Source organism: Geospiza fortis, unplaced genomic scaffold (genome assembly GCF_000277835.1).
Source record: "Geospiza fortis unplaced genomic scaffold, GeoFor_1.0 scaffold164, whole genome shotgun sequence".
In the NCBI taxonomy this organism is placed as follows: domain Eukaryota; kingdom Metazoa; phylum Chordata; class Aves; order Passeriformes; family Thraupidae; genus Geospiza; species Geospiza fortis.
Window position 1 is genome coordinate 26471 of NW_005054426.1, and position 19297 is coordinate 45767.

At 40.9% G+C, this 19297-nt stretch overlaps 1 protein-coding gene across 3 annotated transcripts in view; it reads left to right on the plus strand.

Moving 5' to 3' along the window:
• Positions 1 to 19297, plus strand: part of LOC102040510 (fatty acyl-CoA reductase 1-like) — a 131943-nt gene that overhangs the window by 806 nt on the left and 111840 nt on the right. The window lies entirely within an intron of this gene.

A 19297-nucleotide genomic window follows, 5' to 3' on the forward strand; every position in this document is an offset into this window, starting at 1 on the left:
GGCCCCAGCCCCGCTGGTCCTTCGGCTCTTCCTTGGGTGAGTTGATGCCGGGGTGAGACTGTGAATGAAGAGAGGATGTGGCGAACGCCTCCCGCCCTGCCTCGCCGGAGGGTTGGCTGCGGGTGAGGGGAAATCGTCAGTGCGATACAGTTCAAAATAAAGAAAGATCTAATCTAATTTTTTGGGGGAAGGTTGCCTTTTTGCTTTCCTGCTCTTAGGCCCATACGTTGTTTCTGGTTATTTTTTTCAATAGAAGTGTGGTGTTAGATAGCGATAGAGTTTTATTCATATGAGGAAAGAGCCTTACTCAGAGCCTTAGTGATGTTTTCTGTCTCTTGATTGGGAAATGACTGGATATCCCTGCTACCCCCTTCCCACAGGGCGCCACAAAGACAAATTTTGGTACAGGATCCTGTGAGGATATCTTCGGTTCTCTGGGAACTAGAGACATGTGACCTTGTTTTGTTTTATACAGTCCTTTACAGTAATGTTACGCAGAACAATTTGTTTTTTCGTGTTTACTTGGAGCCTTTTAAGGGCATAGCTAGAGAAACATATAACTAATGACAGACCATTATCTTGTTGGGGAGGAGCTAGTAAAACTAAATGGGAGTTCATCCAGAAATATTGCACTATAAATTCAGTCAAAAGGCTAGTTTTGCATCTTTATTTAGACTGAAAGTTTGCTATCTCTGAAGGTCATTTTTAGGCTAGAAAAATGTGTTCCAAAATCCCTATCAGCTCTAATCCTGGTTCACTTGAATTTGTATTAAAACAAGTGTACAGTTGAACTGTTAGATGATCCCAGAAACATAACAAAATGCAAGGCCTTTCAGGAACTTTTAATACCAAAGCTCACATTGTTTTGGCTTGTTAGTTTAGAGTGTAACTTTCTGTGCATGCTGACATTCTGGGAACCTTCATCCCCACTTGTTAAGAAGCTGGTGGCACAGAGATCTGCTACTGGAGTTTATTTTGATTTGCACTGCTGTATCAAAAGCATCATAGTTTCCTGCTTAGCTATAATGTTCTTGACTAGAAAAATCCAAGTTCTGTTCATTACTGAGTTAGGGACTCGTCTTCTCTTTGAAGAAACGACATAGTTTAAAAATTGATAGTTGCTTTAGTGAAGTTGTAAAATGCCTGTTGCAATGTAGTGCTTTAACCTCTAGATCTATTGTGTGGTTCTGACAACTAGTTTCTGCATAACTATAGTGTTTTAAAACATTTCCTTTGTGTTTTGGGGTATTTTTCTAAGTTAAAGTCACCATTAATTTCAGTACATGGGTGATGAGAACTGGGGATGAGAAAACTGAGCGGAGTAGGGATGCATTCACTCAAAGGTATCTGAATTAAACATGAAGGAATAGCAGATTTAGGCCAGCCTTCTACTATATTTGGAGTATGTTTGAGGATGGATCTGATATTGTAACAAAGCTGCAAATCTTCAGTTCTTCCAATTCACGATTCAAGTTTAATCCTTGTCAAGGCTTGTTTAAATTAGTGGTGGGTAAATGTAATTTTAAAACATCTTGAAGACCATGTGAGAAAAGGCTTAGTAAATAGAACCCAAAGCATGTCAGCTGGGAAAAAATATCTAGAGATCAGCTACTAGGAAAGTAATAGGAAATTGCCTGTTAACAGAGGCACAAAGTTTGTGGCTCTGTTACAGGAAGCAGCTTTAACTGATAAGCTTCTTGTATCTTCCCCAAAGTCAGTTCAGATCTGACAAACCTGAATCTTGGGGAAGTGGGTGACTTGGGAAGGTGTGGGAGGGCTGGCAGGAAGAGAAACATGGATGATGACAGGGCAGAAGGATTGTGTCAGGGACTGTTGGCAGTTTGACCAAAGGCACAGAAACTGTCATTTGGCTACATGGTGCAGTGGACAACACAAACAAGTGGTCATTGTATTCAGAAATCTGATTTTGAGTCCTGTGTCAGAGTGTAGATCCTTGCTCCAGAGGAGCATCCTGCAGAATTAGACTGTCATTAAAAGCTCCTAGTTCTGAAGATTTTGCCATTTTTTTTCCCCAATAGCAAATTACTTTGACCTATAGAAGGGACAGATCATGTGAGCAACTCAGTGGGGTGGAGAAAACTGTGTTGATGAGTACCAACTCATCTGAGGACTGTTGCTTATCTAAGCATGTTTTTTGGTTTTCCTATGTTTGGAAGAAAATATTGGGAATAACAGCTGCAGGGGATAATATTAGCATTGTCCTATAATAATTTTTCATAGTCCTTTAATTATTTTGCATTATCACTATGAAAAATTATAGCATTGTTTCCCTAAGAGTTGAGTCCACAAAGGAGGCTTAAGAAATGGAAGTTTGAATATTATCCAGTGAGATTAAAGTTACCTAAATTATTAGCAGTGGGTCATGGAAAGAGTCAGACATCACCAGATGTGTCTGGAAATAAAGATAATCCAAAAGACGTTGACTTCCCTGGCTCAGGCAGCTATTTAAAAAAGGCAGTCCTCGCTTGGGAGCTCTTCACCTGGCGTGTGTGGAGCTGTGCTGGCAACTCCCCAAACCTTGCTCCCTAAATGTGGGCTTCTGCCTGACCAGGGGGCCTGCCTGCCTGCCTCACCTCTGGCTACTCATTCCCGACCTCCTGCTTGGGATGGGACTATTACTTCTGGCCAAATGCAAATCTGCTCGTGTTGTTGCTCTTGGCCTGGTTTTGTATTGGATGAATTCCTGGGTGTGGCTCAATGCCTGACTAAAACACGGCGAGGAATCAGTGGAGATTGTGCGCTTGGGGGAAGAGCGCGCTGCTCCTTGCAGCAGGGGATGTTCGGCATCACGAGCTTGCTTGGTGCTGTACTGATGCTTCTGCGTGGCCTCCGGATTTAATTTGACTCCTATCTGGCCAGTCTGGAGAGGGAGGAGAGGTGCCTGCCTGACTTCAGTCACTTGTGTAGATATACTCTTCAAGGATCTGATGAACAGAGTCAAAGAGGAAACTATGTCCTTCAAGATAAGACTACAGTAGGTGCTTTTTCTTTTATTACAGTTCTTTTCCATTCTGTTTTTGAATGGTAAGCCTATGCTCCCCATTTTTAATGCCAACTGAGGCAGACGTTTTGTCTGTGGTGTTTTTTGTATTTTTTTAAATTCTTATTTTCATAGTGCTTTAAGGCTTTCTTTAGCTGTCTTTGAGTCACATGTAGTGTTAAAATTACATCAAACTATGTCTTTACATAGTGAAATAATAATAGTAGGTATGTAATTAATGTTCTGTTGATAATTACTAAAAACTGGGAACCCTTTCTCCCTCAAATCAGTGACTATATTTGTTGTTAAAGCATGAGGCATATTGAAGATTTGGCAGAAATACCTGTAATTCAGTTATAATTGTGTTCTGTTCTAAGCTTATATTAGCTGTGTTTTGCAGGAGTTGCTTGAATCTGTTTCTCTTTGTGTGTACCCCTGCTTAGGTAGTTTCAAGTGGCTGGCAATCACATGGGGTTCTGTTCTTCCATTCATGCTCACGGGAAAAGGTATCTTGTGCCTCAAAAATATGCTGTTGTGTTTGACTCCAAAGTTTTCTCCTTCCCAATTAATTTTTCTCCTTCCACAATGTAATCATGGCACAACTGTGTCCATAAAATGTGATTATAATAGGTTTTCCTCATTCTTCAATTAATTTTAACCCTCTATACCAATATCCATCTTCCATATCTGCTTTGAGTAGCAGGTGGTTCTTTTGTGGGGTTAACAGAAAAAATATAAAACTTGAAGACTGATTGATGCATTCAAGAATGGCAAGACTGGTCACAAACCTCAATGCTTACAATATAATTTCTAAAGCCATCTTTTGGCCATGCCTTTGTCCAAGCCCAGATCCATGTTTTATTGCGTCCAAAGGTAAGAAGCAATTTTACCATGGGGTGCTCTCTGTAAACAAATACAAAGTTTTGATTCCAGTTTTGAATGGCTTGTGTTTACCTTTAGCATACTCAGTTTTCAGTACTGTTCTGCAGTGCTGTATAAAATTGGGACTGGCTGGACTGACAGCTTCTTTTTTTGGTTTGTTTGTTTGTTTTCTGTTTTACATTCCTGAAAGTAGCCATAAACTTAATTGTCTGAAGGAAAGAAAGGTTCCCTGATTTAATGTAAAGAAGGGGGATTTATTTTGCTGTAGATGGTTCAAAAAGGCCTTTTCTTATTTTGGGGCTGCTGAATATAATTGCACTATTGTGTTACAACCCTCTCTAGAATATTCCTTCAGAAACTACTTTGATATTATGGATGAAATTATGGAAATGTTAATTGACTGCAATTTTGTAAACAGTGGGATAGATAAACAACAAGAAAAAGGTTCTTACAAAGCTATGCCATTGTATTGTTTTAAGAAATGTAAAGCAAGAATAAGTCTTATGTTGATACTGAGCCAATCACTCCTCTTTCTGAGGAAGATCTGAAAAATGGATATGCTGTGTAGGAAAAGTACCAGGCCTTTCAGGAGTATAGTTCCTACCCTACTCTTTAGTAAATGCTAAAAGAGAGATTCTGTATTTACTCACAAAATATGTGGGCATTAATAGAGCAGAGCAGTGTTCTAAAAGGTTCTTTGAATAAGTGTACTGTGGAGTTAATGACTGAGATGGTTACAGGCGGTTTTGATAGTAGCCAGAGGTGGCACCATGTAATGATTAATTGGCAGAATAAGAAATGGTCTGAGTCATCATTAGGTGTGATAAGGTGTTTAGCGGTGATAGCTCAGAGGAGAGTTACAGCTGACTGGAGCTGGTGCTGTGCTCCAGCTGAGGCAGTGTGCCCAAAACAACACCATGACACTCGTGCTGTCTCTTCGTCTTTAGCGTGTTCTTGTTCCCTGAGCATAAGTAGCAGTAACTTGGAGAAGGTTGCACCTGTAGCAACATTGCTTTGGCCAAACACATGACACTCATTGGAAATATATTCTTCTGTCGCTTCTATTATTTACACATGAAATAATGGTTTTTTGCCCACTTTTTCTGTTTTGAGGTGTGATGTGGATAGCTGTGCTTCCATGAGGTTTGCTCCCATTGCCATATCGCTCTGTGATGTGAAGTCATTCACCATTTGTCTGGCTATGTGGGGTTGCAGCATCTAAGATGCCTTCTTCATCACTAGGGCCTTCAGAAACAGGTGCTGGTGCTTTAAGCAGGGCTCTGGCCTGTGGGTGGGTGGGTGTGCTGGGGTTCAGCACTGGAGCGTGCTCTCTTAGGTACCATCCTCTGGTGTGGTCAGAAGCAAAATGGTCATGGTCTGTGGTGAGTGACTGCCAAACCCAGGAGCTCTGCCCATTCTGGTCCTGGCTGGGACCAGTGAACACGGAGGTGAATTTGTGTCTCTTGTCAGGTGGGCACCCGACTGCTTGGCCTAGAGCAGCGGCTTGTGTTTAGCTGGGCTTCTGTGGAGAGGCAAAAGCAGTTTGGAGGTGGGATGAAGAGCACGAGTGAATTTTGCCTGTCCTTTCTTGCCTTTGTGGCAACCAGCCAGATCAGCTGCTGGTTTTCTGGAGTAAGAAAAGGAAAGAAAAGGAAAGGAACCACTTCTTCTGCCAGTACCCTGTGGAGCTTCTGAGACGGTGGAGCCAGGGACTGCTCCTTTGTGGCAACCAGCAAGATGAGCTGCTGGTTTTCTGGAGTAAGAAAAGGAAAGGAAAGTAACCACTTCTTCTGCCAGTACCCTGTGGAGCTTCTGAGATGGTGGAGCCAGGGACTGCTGCAAATCCTTTCAAAACCATCTGTCTCTACTTATTGACTAACATGTGGTCTTATTGGGCATTAGTTTTAAAAATCTTTCTCTGTAAGAACAGAAATGAATAGGTTTCTTCTCCAGTCCCATGCTTGAGCTGTGGGTGTATAATGGAGGAGTTTCAGAAGTGCTCTGTTGTGAGGTAGAGTGTGAGAGGGAGAGAGATAAAAGGAGTTGCCTCCCTGACCTAAAGCACTTTCTGATGTAGTACATGCTCACAGAGCTCTTTTATTTTTGGTATCTGTTGGTCTGTAATGCATGGCATGACTGTTTAAACCTTATTTTAAGGGCAATTTTGAGGGTGAAATTTTGTTACAGAAGGAGCCCTTAGCAAAACTATTGCAGATACTGACATCAGCTTATTCATTGCTTCTAGCTTTAAGTCAAGGAGAACATCACAGTCCAGGACTGCTTCTAGGTTGCCTTTGGCTGTTGAAGTAAATGTCATTGATGTAAAGGACTCAACTCCTTTGTTGGACAAAAAATTTTTGAAGAACCTGAGGCTATTGCTCTCCCGGCCATTAGTAACACACCCAAACTCATATGAAATGTATTCACATTTCTAAATCGAATGTGACAGACAGAATTACACCCTTAGTTAACCCTCAGCTCGTATAACTGCATCCTTGCTGCTCTCCTTACCACCCTGCAGACTGCAAAGAAAGAACCTGCTTGCTTTTGTGATAAAAGATCTGTTTATGCAGCCTCAGAGCTCTGGTAGCCATGCAGTGTGTGCAGTAGATTCTTCCTTTATTCCTGTGAGAGCAGCTGGAACTTCTCAGCCTAGCTCTTTACATCCCCTGTGATCCTTTCTCCAGTAATGTACATTATTGCTTTGATGTCGTTCTGCTTCTACTTCCCTGTGGAGCCCTGTTGCAAGAAGAAGTGAAATCCCAGGTCAAGATATTACAGACATTGAATGACACTGGTTTCTACCAGTGGCCTCCTTGAGTCCTCATTGCTGCTGTCTTCATTAGACGCTCCAGAGCAGTACATTCCTAGTATGTAACAAAATGTCAGTGATCCCCTCTGCATTTCTTTGTGCCTTTCTTTGCATCTGAAATAAAGTTGATGACACTTGCAGAGTTGAGAGGGCAAGGAGCCCAGGGGGTACCGGCGTGTTTATGCCATGCTCTGTTGTGTGTAGCAAAATAACCATCGAATCTTGCACCTAGAGGCAGTACTCAGACCTGCCAGTTCAGTGGAAAAGCTTTGTGGTTCTGCAGATAACTAGCAACATTTGCCATAACAGTGTCTAGCTATGGTTTTAATTTTTCTTTATTCTTACATTATTCTTACATTTATGTTCAGTGGCTACTGCCTTGGCCTGTGCATCCTGAAAGCAGCCAGTGGGTTTCTGCTGTACTTGAATTTAAGGTTTCAGGGTACCCTAAACAACACAGTGATTTGATAGGAAATGTTGGATCCTTGATTCATTTCTCAGTTAATATTTTTTCATTTCCCGTTTCCTAATCTCTGTGTCCTTTCCCAGGCATTTTGGTTTGTTCCTTCACCTTGTTCTGCTGCCACTTCACTAAGCTGAGAGAGCTCAGGCTGTGACCACAAAGCCTCATTTCCTGCGGGAGGTGTATCCCTTCACCTTTGTTTTGGCCTATTCCTGACCCCTCATTCCTATGTAGTGTCAGGCAGACTGCTAGCTGTGTATTAATCTCTTTGACTAAGAGTAGAATTGCACTCATCTCCACCATGTTCTAAAGCTGTCTGTATTCACTCTAAAATCAGTGCTTTACAGGCACCTGTCTCAAGTCTGGCAATTGTGCTGTTTGCTACAGGGTCCAAATCAGCTGATTTGTGGAGAAGTATCAGTTCCTGGTACTGGAGTGTTTCATAAATGTGGCCTCAGGTGTTTCAGCCCAGCATTTTTTTCTGCTGGATGTTTGTATTGGCCCATATACAGCTGAGATTGTGTTTCTGCCATTGGGAGCGCTAAATTTTCCACCAAGGGGAAAGCATATTGCTTTGGCTGGGTGAGGGTTTTTCAAGAACTGACTTTTCAAGGCATTGCTTACAGCTGGTAAACTTGTCCACAAAGAATTCCCAGCAAGCAGATCAGGGAGAAGATGGAACTATGTGCTTCCAAGATGATGTGATGACACCCCACCCGTATTTAAAGATGAGATCTCTGGACTCTGCCAACACGTAATGCTGTTGAACCAACCACATATGCAAAACTTAACTGTGATCTGACAGCAAGTCAATCACAGCCTACAGAGGCATTAGTTCCTCATACTATTCCACTTGGACAGGGGATGTGTGTATTAATTCTGAGGTTCCTCTTGGAAGCTTTTGCCTGTCAGTGCTACATTTACAGCAGCATGGGTTTTCAAGTAATGAATATTTGTGTTTTAATAGTCACCCCTCTGCTGGTGAATCAGCAGGCTGAAGTTGCATTAATACTGAACACATTTGTCACATTTCTGGAAGGCCAGAATTCCCCCAGCCCAGGATGCTGATGTACACAGGAGGACAGGTTGCTTTGCTTTTGACATTCAATATGATTTTAAACTTCCAGTCTTAAAGGTTATAGGTTGGCACATCTAGCTGTTGGTATTTTACGTTAAAAATTAGATAAGCACATTAAAAAAAGAACAAATAATACACAATGCCAGGGATTCCATTGCTGACCATAGATTGCATCCTTGAAGATGGGGAAGTTCTTGCCTTCTGAAGTGACATTATCTGCATTTATCAAAACCCAATTTCTCTGCTTGTCACTAACATTTAAATTCCCTGGCAGCTTAGGTAAGTCTTGTTCTGGGAGATGAGGTAAGGTGATCTGGAGCCCTTGATAGGAACTTGTTTCTGATCTGAGGTTCATGTGTTCAAAATGTTAAAACACTCACAGTACTGTAAGTCTCATTAAATGACAGGGTGCTTTCAAAGAGAGTAGTTCTCTTAGTTTCTACATAGACCTACACTGAATGTGACTAATGTGATTGTGACTGTGAGCCCTTAAATAACAAGTGGAATTCTAAGAGTAGGTCTCATAGCATTCCTAGATACAGAGCAGGAAACTTGTACTTTGTTTCCTGGGTAAGAAGAGTAAGCTAAATTTATTACATCTGCTTGTTGGAATTAATTAAGCCAGTAGGATTTGGTTTTGTGAAATGTATGCAAGTCCTCATATCGATTTTTACTCTAAACATATAATTTTCAGTGTGTTGACTATATTATCACTCTAGAGTAGCATTGGCAGCATTTGGTGCTTTGCTCCATGCAGCTCTGTAAAAATATTACCCAGTACTACTGACTCATTTATAAAATAAAATAGGCACTTCCTTGCTCTTATTTTTTCTTTTTTTTTCTGTCTTTTAGACTTCAAAAATCCTACCTGCTATGTGCAACCTTATGTCCTTTCCATGCGTAGTACCCAAAATATCCTGTCAAAGATGCTTTTTATCTAAAGTGCTCGTAATTGCTAGCAGCAACATCTTTTAAATCATTTACAGATTTTCACTGGAGTGTCCCGTAAGTAGATGGGTTTTTACTCTGTACAGTGCTGTGCAAAAATCTTAGCAATCAAGAAAGTTCCACTTGCACTAATAGAGGTATTGCATCTATTTGATAATTTCTTTGAAAGTTCAGGAAGAATAAGGCCGGGAAAATACAGTAAGGATAATTAATTCCATGATGAAAAGGTCATATTTGATTGCCTTAGCTTTTTAAAATGCCACATTTTTCATACTTTATGGAAATTTACCTTCATTCCTTTTAAGTGCAAATTCTGAATTCTGATCTGAGTGCACTCTTAGGGTAAAATATATCAATTTTCTCTTTTTGCTGTCCTCCTATTCATAGGTTGTAAGCCTACAACTGTAGAACTCTTTTTTTGTTTGGGTGGGGGTTTTTTTGTTTGGGTTTTTTTGTTTTGTTTTGTTTTTTTTGAGGTTTTTTGGTTTTGGGGTTTTTTTGAGTGTTTCTTCCTTGATTAAATAGCTTCTTTAATGCAAATAAATATCTGGTGTATTGTTAGCGGGGGAACATACCTTCTGATGTTTTAGCATAAACGTGAAAGTTCTACTAATATTTCTCCACCAGGACTGTATACTACAAGAACAAGATATGCTGGGCCACAGGTAGTGTGGTCTCTATCCTCTTGAGAATGTTTTCTGCCAGAAAACCTTGATTTTAGTGATCCTATTAAGTTTGCACTTAGTGTTTACTCGCACACTCATTGGAGATGTGCATTTTCTTCGTAAGAGTGTGGCATTAGTACTGGAAAGCAAAGGGAACATAGCAAAGCACACGAGTGATAATAAGTAGTAGAAAGTATGTAAAAATTAGGTAAACATGGTAGATTTGAAATCAGATACAGAGGTCTGCTAGCATGACATAGGCTGAATGAAAAGGAACAAGGCAGTCTTTTGCACTTGTTTCCCACTTCACTGTTAGAAAGAACATGAGATTAACTCTGCTTTGCCCTGTGTGACACATCTGCGGTGCTGTGTCCAGCTCTGGCTGCCTCAGGACAGCAGGGACATGGAGCTCCTGGAGCAGGGCCAGTGGAGGCTGTGGAGATGATTTAGGGCCTGGAGCATCTCTGGCAGGGAAAGGCTGAGGGAGCTGGGGCTGTCCAGCCTGGAGAGGAGCCCCAGCTGAGAGGGGCCTCAGCCCTGGGTGTCCCTGTCTGCAGGGAGGGCTCTGAGCAGGGCCCAGGCTCTGCTCCAGGGGCCCAGCAATGGCACCAGAGGAATGGGCAGGGACTGAGCCCAGGAGGTTCCACCTGGACATGAGGCAGAGGAACTTCTTTCCTGACTGAGTCCTGAACAGATTGTCCAGAGAGGGTGTGGAGTCTCCTCACTGGAGGTATTCCTGACCTCTCTGGACACAATCCTGTGCCCTGTGCTCTGGGATGGCCCTGCTGGAGCAGGGAAGTGAGACCAGCTGCCCCAGTGTGGTCCCTTCCAGCCTGAGCCATCCTGCTATTCTGTAGCAGAGTGTATGTGTTGTCTAAACACATGGAGTAGGGAGTAGTGTTCAAAAACTGCGTATGATGGAAACAGCTTCCCTTCTGAGTACTGAGAATTGGTATCTGCACAGAGGGCTTTATCTGAAGACCTCTGGAAATCCTGCAATTAGACGGCATTTGGGTCCTCCTGTTTCTCAACTCAGAAACAAGTAGTGACGAGTCTGCAGCGGATTGCAGGTCCCTGGTAAAGGCGGGGGAAAGGGTAGGTAGCACTCTTGCACTGAGCATTCAGGAAGTCAGCCTGGCAGATCTGTCAAGGCAGCAGTGAGAGTCTTTTATGTCAGTGAAGAAGAGTCTCACTGGGTCTCACCTGTGTAGTAAGCACATCCTAGCAGAATCCATGTGGAACCTAGTAATTTTAGTCCTGTGAAGTAAGTTTAATGTCATGTGTCAGAAAGGTGGGTTACTCTTTTTCTTCATTCCTTCAGTTACTTTGAAGGGAAGTAACTGGTTTGAAAGTTTTCTTTGTGGTGTGGGTATTTCTTGGCTCTCTGTTCTTCTCCCTTAATCAGTATTTTGAGGCTAGTGCTCTGAATATTTGGGTTCTCTTCTCTTTAATGTCACTGGCTAGTTGTGAGAAGCACTTTTTGGTCGATAGCTGCTCGTGGAGCTTGAGGGCAGAGCCCTCTCCAGTTTTATAGGGGTGGGGTGGGGTGGGGTGGGGATAAATGCTGTGTCCTCAGAGCCCAAGCAGTGTGGGGTTGAGTGCATGGGCAAGAGGTGGCCTGTCTTGCAGTTTGTCCCACCAGCCAAGAGTCACGATACATTCTTGTTCCAAACACAGTTTTGTACAAAAGCAAAGCTTGCCTAGGAGAACTTAAATAAGCAGTGCAGCACAGGAAACAGAATATTTTGCTACTCAGAACTATCTTTAAAAGCTGGCTATGTTCAGATCTATCAGGCTGGAGGGGATTTATGCTAGGATGCTGAAAGACATAGGTGATGCAATTGCAATTCTGCAGTTGCAGTTCTCCATGAAAATATATCAGAGGTTCCTGTGAAAACTAGGGAAAGGCATTATTTATTATAACCATCCTTTAAGGAGAGAAAGAAGGATAATTTAGGGCTAGTCAGCCTTCTGCAATCCCTAGAAATGTTATATATCATGTCTCCAGGGAATTTGTTTTCAAATATGAGAAGAATGAGAAGATAATCAAGAATAGTTTACCCAAAAGTACCGGGGCAAGAAGTATTTGATGAACCTGAATGCCTTTTGTGATAAACAACCAAATATGTAGATGTGGGCATATTGGTGGGTAAATTCTTTGCTGTGAGGATGGTGAGTCACTGGCACAGGTTGCTCAGAGAAGTTGTGAATGCCCAATCCAGGGATGGAACTTTTAGCAACCTGGTCTAGTGGAAGATGTCTCTGCACATGGCAGGGGAGTGGGAACTGGCTGGTCTTTAAGGGCCTTCCAACCCAAACTATCCTGTGACTCTCTGACTCCAGTTTTTGTTATCATCTCTCACTGAGGAAGTATATGGATTGTTAGATTAATTGAAAATTGCGTGGATATTGGAGTTCAAAGTGTAGTCTTTCATGGCTCAGTGTCTCACTGGAGAGAAATAAGAAGTGGCCTGTGAGGGATTGGGCCACTTATGTCACCTCTCTGTTAATTACTTAGATGGTGGGATGGAATGCGCCCAGAGAAAAGTTATAGATCACATTAAATTGGCACAAGAGAGAGTTTAGTGCATGAAGTGATAGAAAAGCAATTCAGCTGGGTCTTAGGAAGCCTAAGATTTGGCTAACAGAAAGCTCTTGAAGTGCAGATCAGATCCTTGCAGCAATGTAGCCTGGGAGGCAGCTGGCTGAAGAGAACATTTTGTGGGAATGCTATGGGATGTAATGATTGCTGCCAAGTCGGAAATGAGCTAGTGGTGCATTTTCATTGCAAATAAGGCAGACAGCATGGTGGTCTCCATGAATAGCAGATCTGGGGAAGTAATTGTCCTTCTCAGCATTGCTGAGTACTCTGGTTCTTCAGTCAGTTCCGAGGTTCCTCAAATGCAAAGCACAATGTTTAGAAAATGGAGAGAGGATTACCAAGGTGATTCTGAGCCATGGGAACCATAGGTAATGAGGAGAGATTAGGGTCCTTGGGCTGTTTCACTTTGCCCAAAAGAAGAGGCCATCTTACAGAAGCCTGTAGCTTCTTAAAGACAAGTTCTAATTACTATGGAAATAAACTCTTGTTCGGGGCAGATTGTTAAAACAAGGAACAGCTGTCACAAATTGCAGCTCAGGCTGACCATTAGGAGAAGTTCAGACTTCAGACTGGTCATTAGGAAAACGTTTTTCACCACTGAGTAGCACAAGAGTTTTAACATGCCACCCAGAGAGGTGGTGGAGTCTTTCCTTGGGTGTTTTTGAAACTCAGCTGGACCAGGCTGTGGCAGACCTCATCTAGTACTGATGAGAGTCCTTCTGCAAGTGGAGAATCTAACTGCTGATCTGCAAAGAATTGCACTGGGGTTTTTTGTGTTTTTCTGTGATTCTGCCCAAGACATCAGGGATGAGCAATACAGAGGAAGGATTTTGTACAGCTGTGACATTCCTGTGTCCACGAGGGTGAATCTGAAATGGTGGACAGTGGAAGTCCTTCTATAAAGATTTTCTCCTTACTGTCAGCTTGAAATATATCCATGTACTAGGAGTCCCTAACTCTGTGTGAGATGTGTGTTTATATTGCCTAGCCATTTTCAAATTTTCTACTCTTTTGACACACCTTGGGCATGAACACCACAATGTTCACATGATCATTGGAAGCCAGATAATTTGGATTTCATCAGAATTATTTAATTTGAATTACTTATTGAGCATTACATGTACTGTAGTTATTGCTTCTCTGTAGGCATTCTAGAAACTGTAGAAATGTATAGAAATCTGTTTTTGAAACTTAATTTGTCAAAAGTAAGAGAGAAAGAGACGTGAGAAAATCAGCTGTCAGAATCATAGTAGATCTGTTTTCACAGGTGTTGATGATTGTTTTCAATTGAGTTGATCCTTGTTTTAAATCTGACTGTGATTGATTGCGAATGCCGCAAGATTTAATTGAAGAGGCCAGCTCATGGAAAGGTGAAAAAGTAGTCAGGTAAAAGCCAGGATAATTGGAAGCATGATTTTATCAGTAATCCAGGGTAGGAGCGGAGACAGACAGAATGGGGTCAACCCTTGACAAGCTAGAAAGAAACACCCAAAGTCCCGATTCCCCAAACCCACAGGCCAAGTCCTATTGCCAGAAACCCGTGGGTGGGAATTCCCTCCCTTGAGGCTGGCCAGGAAAAGGTGTTGCAATGGTATGTTGGTCATCCTTCATATTTTATCTGACTCTCAGATAAGCACTGATTCCAGCTGCGTCAGGGGTAGGAGCATGCAAATGTGCCTATATTCACTTTAGGGCTAATTCCAGTTCCAAACCAGTTTTATTTCTTTCACTTGCTGCCTGAGCCAAGAAACCCTGCAGACCTAGGTCAAGCCATTTTAAGGAGGATTGGATCTCATTTAGGCTGCTTGGGATTATGTAGAGAACAGGGGAAAAGCACCCAACCAACCCCTAAATATTTTGTTTTCTGAATCAACTTGTGATAAGTTGGCTTAGGAGAGCTTAGATTTAAAATCTTGACCTTAATTGACATATACTGAATGAAAGTACTAAACTGAACACAGTTTTACTTGATGTGTGGTCATCATTTCCTTATTCAGGATATTTCTGTGAAATGCTTGCCCAGACTATGTCTATGTGATGAAAATTGGTATTACTCTTGATTTACTGCACTCTTCTGTGCTGGGCTTTGCTATAAAAACAATGCAATGTAGAAATGATGCTCTGAGTAGATGTGGATTTTCTTCTTATGGTTGGTATTGCTATAGCAACATTTCCCTCTATCCCTCCAAGCCATGACTGTAATTATGAAAGTTGCCATTGATCTTATATGTAGTAAATTATATCTGTATTTAGCAATGAACTATTAATATGAAATGAAATAAATAATTGCTTTTCCTATTCATCCCCTACCAAGCCTCATTTTCATTTCAACAAAATTATTTTTAAGAATTCAGATTTTCAGTAAGTTGTTTTTGGATGTGAACACAGTTTTTCAGTTTCTAGATTTAATATGTTTATTGTGCTTATTTTTTGTGTTTATTTTAATATGTTTAATTATTGTAGCTTAATTTAAGCATCAGTGTACACTGTGGCAGTTTTACTGGAAAGGTTCTTGTTAGGAATGTCTCTGCCTCTGCTGGATATGTTGGGGGTTAATTATGACCTAGTATAGATTTCAGAGGAGGTATACAAAAAAAGGGAAATTTACTTGTGGAATATCTTGAAAATACATTTCAAAGAAAAAATGTTCTGGCAAACATTTATTGTGTAAGTTACATTATTCATGTGTTAGGAATATGTGCATGTTCATTTTTGTTTTCAGTCCAGAACCAGGAGCAGCAGTCAGAAGTAAGGATATGTTCAAAGGGTATCTGAGAAGACAGGATGGAAAGGTCAGTACCTGTCTTCTTGGGTATCCTTCCTGGAAGTGAACTGTGTGACTGCAGCCAGCAAATCTCATTGTTACTTGCATAAACCCACAAGCACATAGGAATTAGAATATACAAACCTGATTCTGGTTAAACCCCATAGGTTATGCAAGAGCATTTATGAAATGAATTTAAGAACTACAGAGTGACAGTAACTAAGGTAAGAGTGCAATCATGTGTAATCGCATTTTGCTCAAGAAGCTGAAGGGTCATTGTTATGAAAACAAAAGCATAAATCAGTTTTAGTTTCTTGGATATGATCTGCTCTTTCTTCTCTGAGCAGCCCAGCTGGGAATTCTGAGCTGCGTTTGCAGTCACATAGCTTTGAAATAAATTGTAGTGTTACCTGGATTTCTTGGTTCTTTTTGTCATGTCGTAAGTGGCTTGTTAATTTTAAATTCCACTTTGTGCTTAGACTTTAGACTGGATTTTATTTGAGAGATTCAAGGCTCTTGAGGTGTGATATAAATACAGTTTATTGAAGGGCCTTTGTTTCCATAGAATAGGTGAGAAGTGGTTTTGGGCCCTTTGTACCAAAGTCATGGTGTTTACATGATGCCACCCATTTCTCTTTATTTTTCAGGGAGTTCTGAGAGCAGACTCATCTCTACCTCAGGTTGTAACTTAGTTGCCTCTCCTGAAATCACACCTGCCGAAGAGCCCTGCTAATACCTCTCTTTGGGCGCTTGGTGCCCTAAACCAAAAGGAACGAAGACGTTGTTATGCCATAAAAACATGTAGGGTAGAAGTGAAATCACTTGTGTCACTGGAGAGAAGGAGTGAAGCATATGGCTAAAGCTTTATTCAAGGAGCATCACATTGCACAGATGATTTTTTGAACCCAAACATGTTTAAAACAAGGCTGTTGATGTGTGACTAGTGTCATCGCCGTGTGACCACCTGGGAGTTATTGGAAACACACCAGTGCCTCTAAATCTTGTAGTTAAGCTGGTTACAAGCTACTTAACCCAAGAGTCAGCATGAACTTTATACATATGACAAGAATACAGTCTGTTCTGATTTTGGAATGCTGTTCCTAATGGAAATTTTATATGAACACTAGCATGAGATTACAAAGTATAACATGGCATTTGTAGGTAAAACTTTTCATGTGTGAATGTGGGTCCCAAAGGTTGTGAGCCACTTCTGACACAGGCTTGTTGAGTCTCATGCTTCACATGTAAGACTCAGTTAACTGGCTTCCCTTCTCTAAAATTGTCTTTGTGGATGATTTCTCTCTGGCTCCAAGCTACTGCTGATGGTGAATTGATAGAGTTGGAGTGGCAGTGTTATGTGGGACTGTGCTGCGAGCCAGGTTTTGCATCCCAGCCAAACCTACCTGTAACATATTGGGTATGGAATGCTCACTTTCTTGATGACCTGAAAGCTTAACATGTGCCCTCAAAACCTTGATCTGTCACTTTTTTCCACTGTGCTAGTGCAGAGCCTGTCTTTTGTGTTTGTGCTGGAATAACTTGGATGGTGTAATTTAATATTTTGGTGTTGTTTTTAGATGATGATGATGATGATGATTATTGATTTGATTTGCAGTGGAATTCCAGCAGAATGAGTGATTTGCATTGGTTATGGTCACTGAAGACTTTTGATTTACTTTTTTCATGGTTAAAAAAGGTGTTTAACTAAACTAGAATTGCAGAGAACTTGGTAACCAGCAGAAATCTTTTTTTGTGCTTCAGTGTGGGATAACTTAGGGGAAGAAAAAAGTGTCAAGGTTTGTTCTGATTTTGTACTAGGCAGTACATTATTTGTAACCTTAGTATCATGACTACAGCAACTTTCTTTTTAAGGCCTTAGCTGGTACTTCAAAAGGTAGGGCGCTATATGTAAGTTTTGCTCTGTTTACCACACTTCTCTGTCATGAATTCTGGCCTTGTCAAGTGGTTTGTTTTCATAACTGCTAAGGAACGGCAAAATCCCAAACCACAAGGCATTACCAGAGCAGCAGTCTGCATTTCTGTGGCCTCCTGCCATGGGATGGAGTCAGTCTGTGTGCTGCAAGTGCTACAAACTGCAGAAACACAGTTTGGCCAAGTTTGAAGGCAAAGCTTTCTTTGTCTGTGTTATACTGTCTTAGTAAATCTCCTAATTGTGAAGGTATTCAGCGTGATTTTATGAGCTAGAATAATTCAAAGGCTCAGTAAAGGGAGGGTACTGTCCTACATGGTAGTTACTTGGGTAGATCTAATGCCTCAAAACCGTCTTGTGTGTCCTCCAAATGCCAGAGGGTATTAGTTCCTGTCTGCTGCAGACTGAAAGGGAACTGCATTATCATGCTAAGTGTAAGTTTATTAAATAAGTCAAGTAAGTGGTTTTCATCCAGGTATGAGGCTTGTCAACTGTGTTAGTTTAGGGATTTTTTAAAGTTGTTGAAAATGCTTCATTTTCTTGCTAAAAAGTCTTATGAAATGCAGTGTAAATACAACTGTGCAGTGAAATGTCACTTTTCTTTTTTAATTTGCATGCTGTAAATTTAGTTTTGTTCAATGAAGCCTATAAACTGAGCAGATGAGTTGGGAGCGGGTAACCTTGGGACCCTTCCTCTGTGCCTGACTCATAGACACTTTGATTTAGCTTCTGGGATGATTCTCCTTAGATTCTGTTATCCTCAAATGGCACTAGTTTTACCAAGCTTGGCTATTCAGGAAACATAAATCATGTCCTCAAAAACCATGAGAAAGCACTGAATAAGAAAATAATTGGACAAATGAGCAAATTTGCATTCCTGAGTTTTAGTCTTCTCACTGCAGTAATTGAGGCTAGAAGAGCAAAATTCACATGTTATCAGGGAGTCCAGGAGCTGGCTGTTCAAAAATATTGCTGCAAGTATTGTTCTGGTATTGCTAAGTATGGTAGTACTGTAATATGGGCATAGTCTGTAAAAGATTTTAGCTACAGCTAAAACCAATATATGATGTGTGTTGGATGATGTCTGCTGGTTCTTCTAGATTCATCTTTCTCCATACGTAAGCTGTCAGTTCAATTTGCTTATGAGCAGGGCAGTGTTTCTTTCTTTTACTTAATTGAAGGAAGAAGCCACTAAAATCACATAGGGATTTACCTATTGCAAAATTTTTTGTGCTATGGGTACAAAACTTGCCAGAATATGTAACCATTTTAATCTTCTCTGTTCTTCTTGATGCTAAATACAATCACAGCTCACCCAGAAAAATCGTGACAAGGTCTGACTGAACTCTGTAGTTTTCAGTTTGATCTTTCTGGTTTGTTTGGTTGAGGAACATTTAAGCACCTTGTTTTGTTTGGGCACAGTGTGCTTTGTGTCCATGGTTGTCTGCTCAAAGCTTTTACCAGAATACCAAATTTTGGTGATATGCAGTCAAGTGCTCTTTTGCTCCCTAAACTTTGGGTGCTTGTATTTTAGAAGTAAAAAGGGGTGACAAGAGAACCAACTGGTTCATGCATGAGCAAGAATTTTAATTTATCAGTCATCTTACAACCCCTTGTTTTCCTCGGTTTTAATTTTAAGCATGTCTTTTGATATTGCTGAAGATGGAAAGGGGAATAAAACAAGTTTTTCCCCACAACTGCATTGTGCAGTTTTATTATCTAATAAACACCATTTAGCTGCTGGTGATTTAATCTTAGTTAATGTTAGAGCTCCTGGAATTATGTCTCGATGCAGTCATGGTGAACTTTAAATTAGGATCTAGCAGTCCTATACGTAAGCATCTCCTAAGGGGTTTGTTTTGTTGATTTTTGTTCCCTTGAGTAGGGAATGTTTATTGTCTCTGTTGCAAGGACTTCCACATTTAATGTGTAGCATTTTGATTTACAAAACAATTTACTTGCTTTTTAATTTTCATTAAAAGTATCATAGAATGTAATGGTTTTTAGTTGCAAATTTGGATGGGCATGTAGTGCTGTGATCTGTCTTTTGACTATTTGCCACAGGCCAAGTGAAATTAAATATTTTGGAACATCTTAATTTTGCTGTCTGACAAGTTTCCTGTAAGTGAAAACAAATGGGTGTTCATCAGCA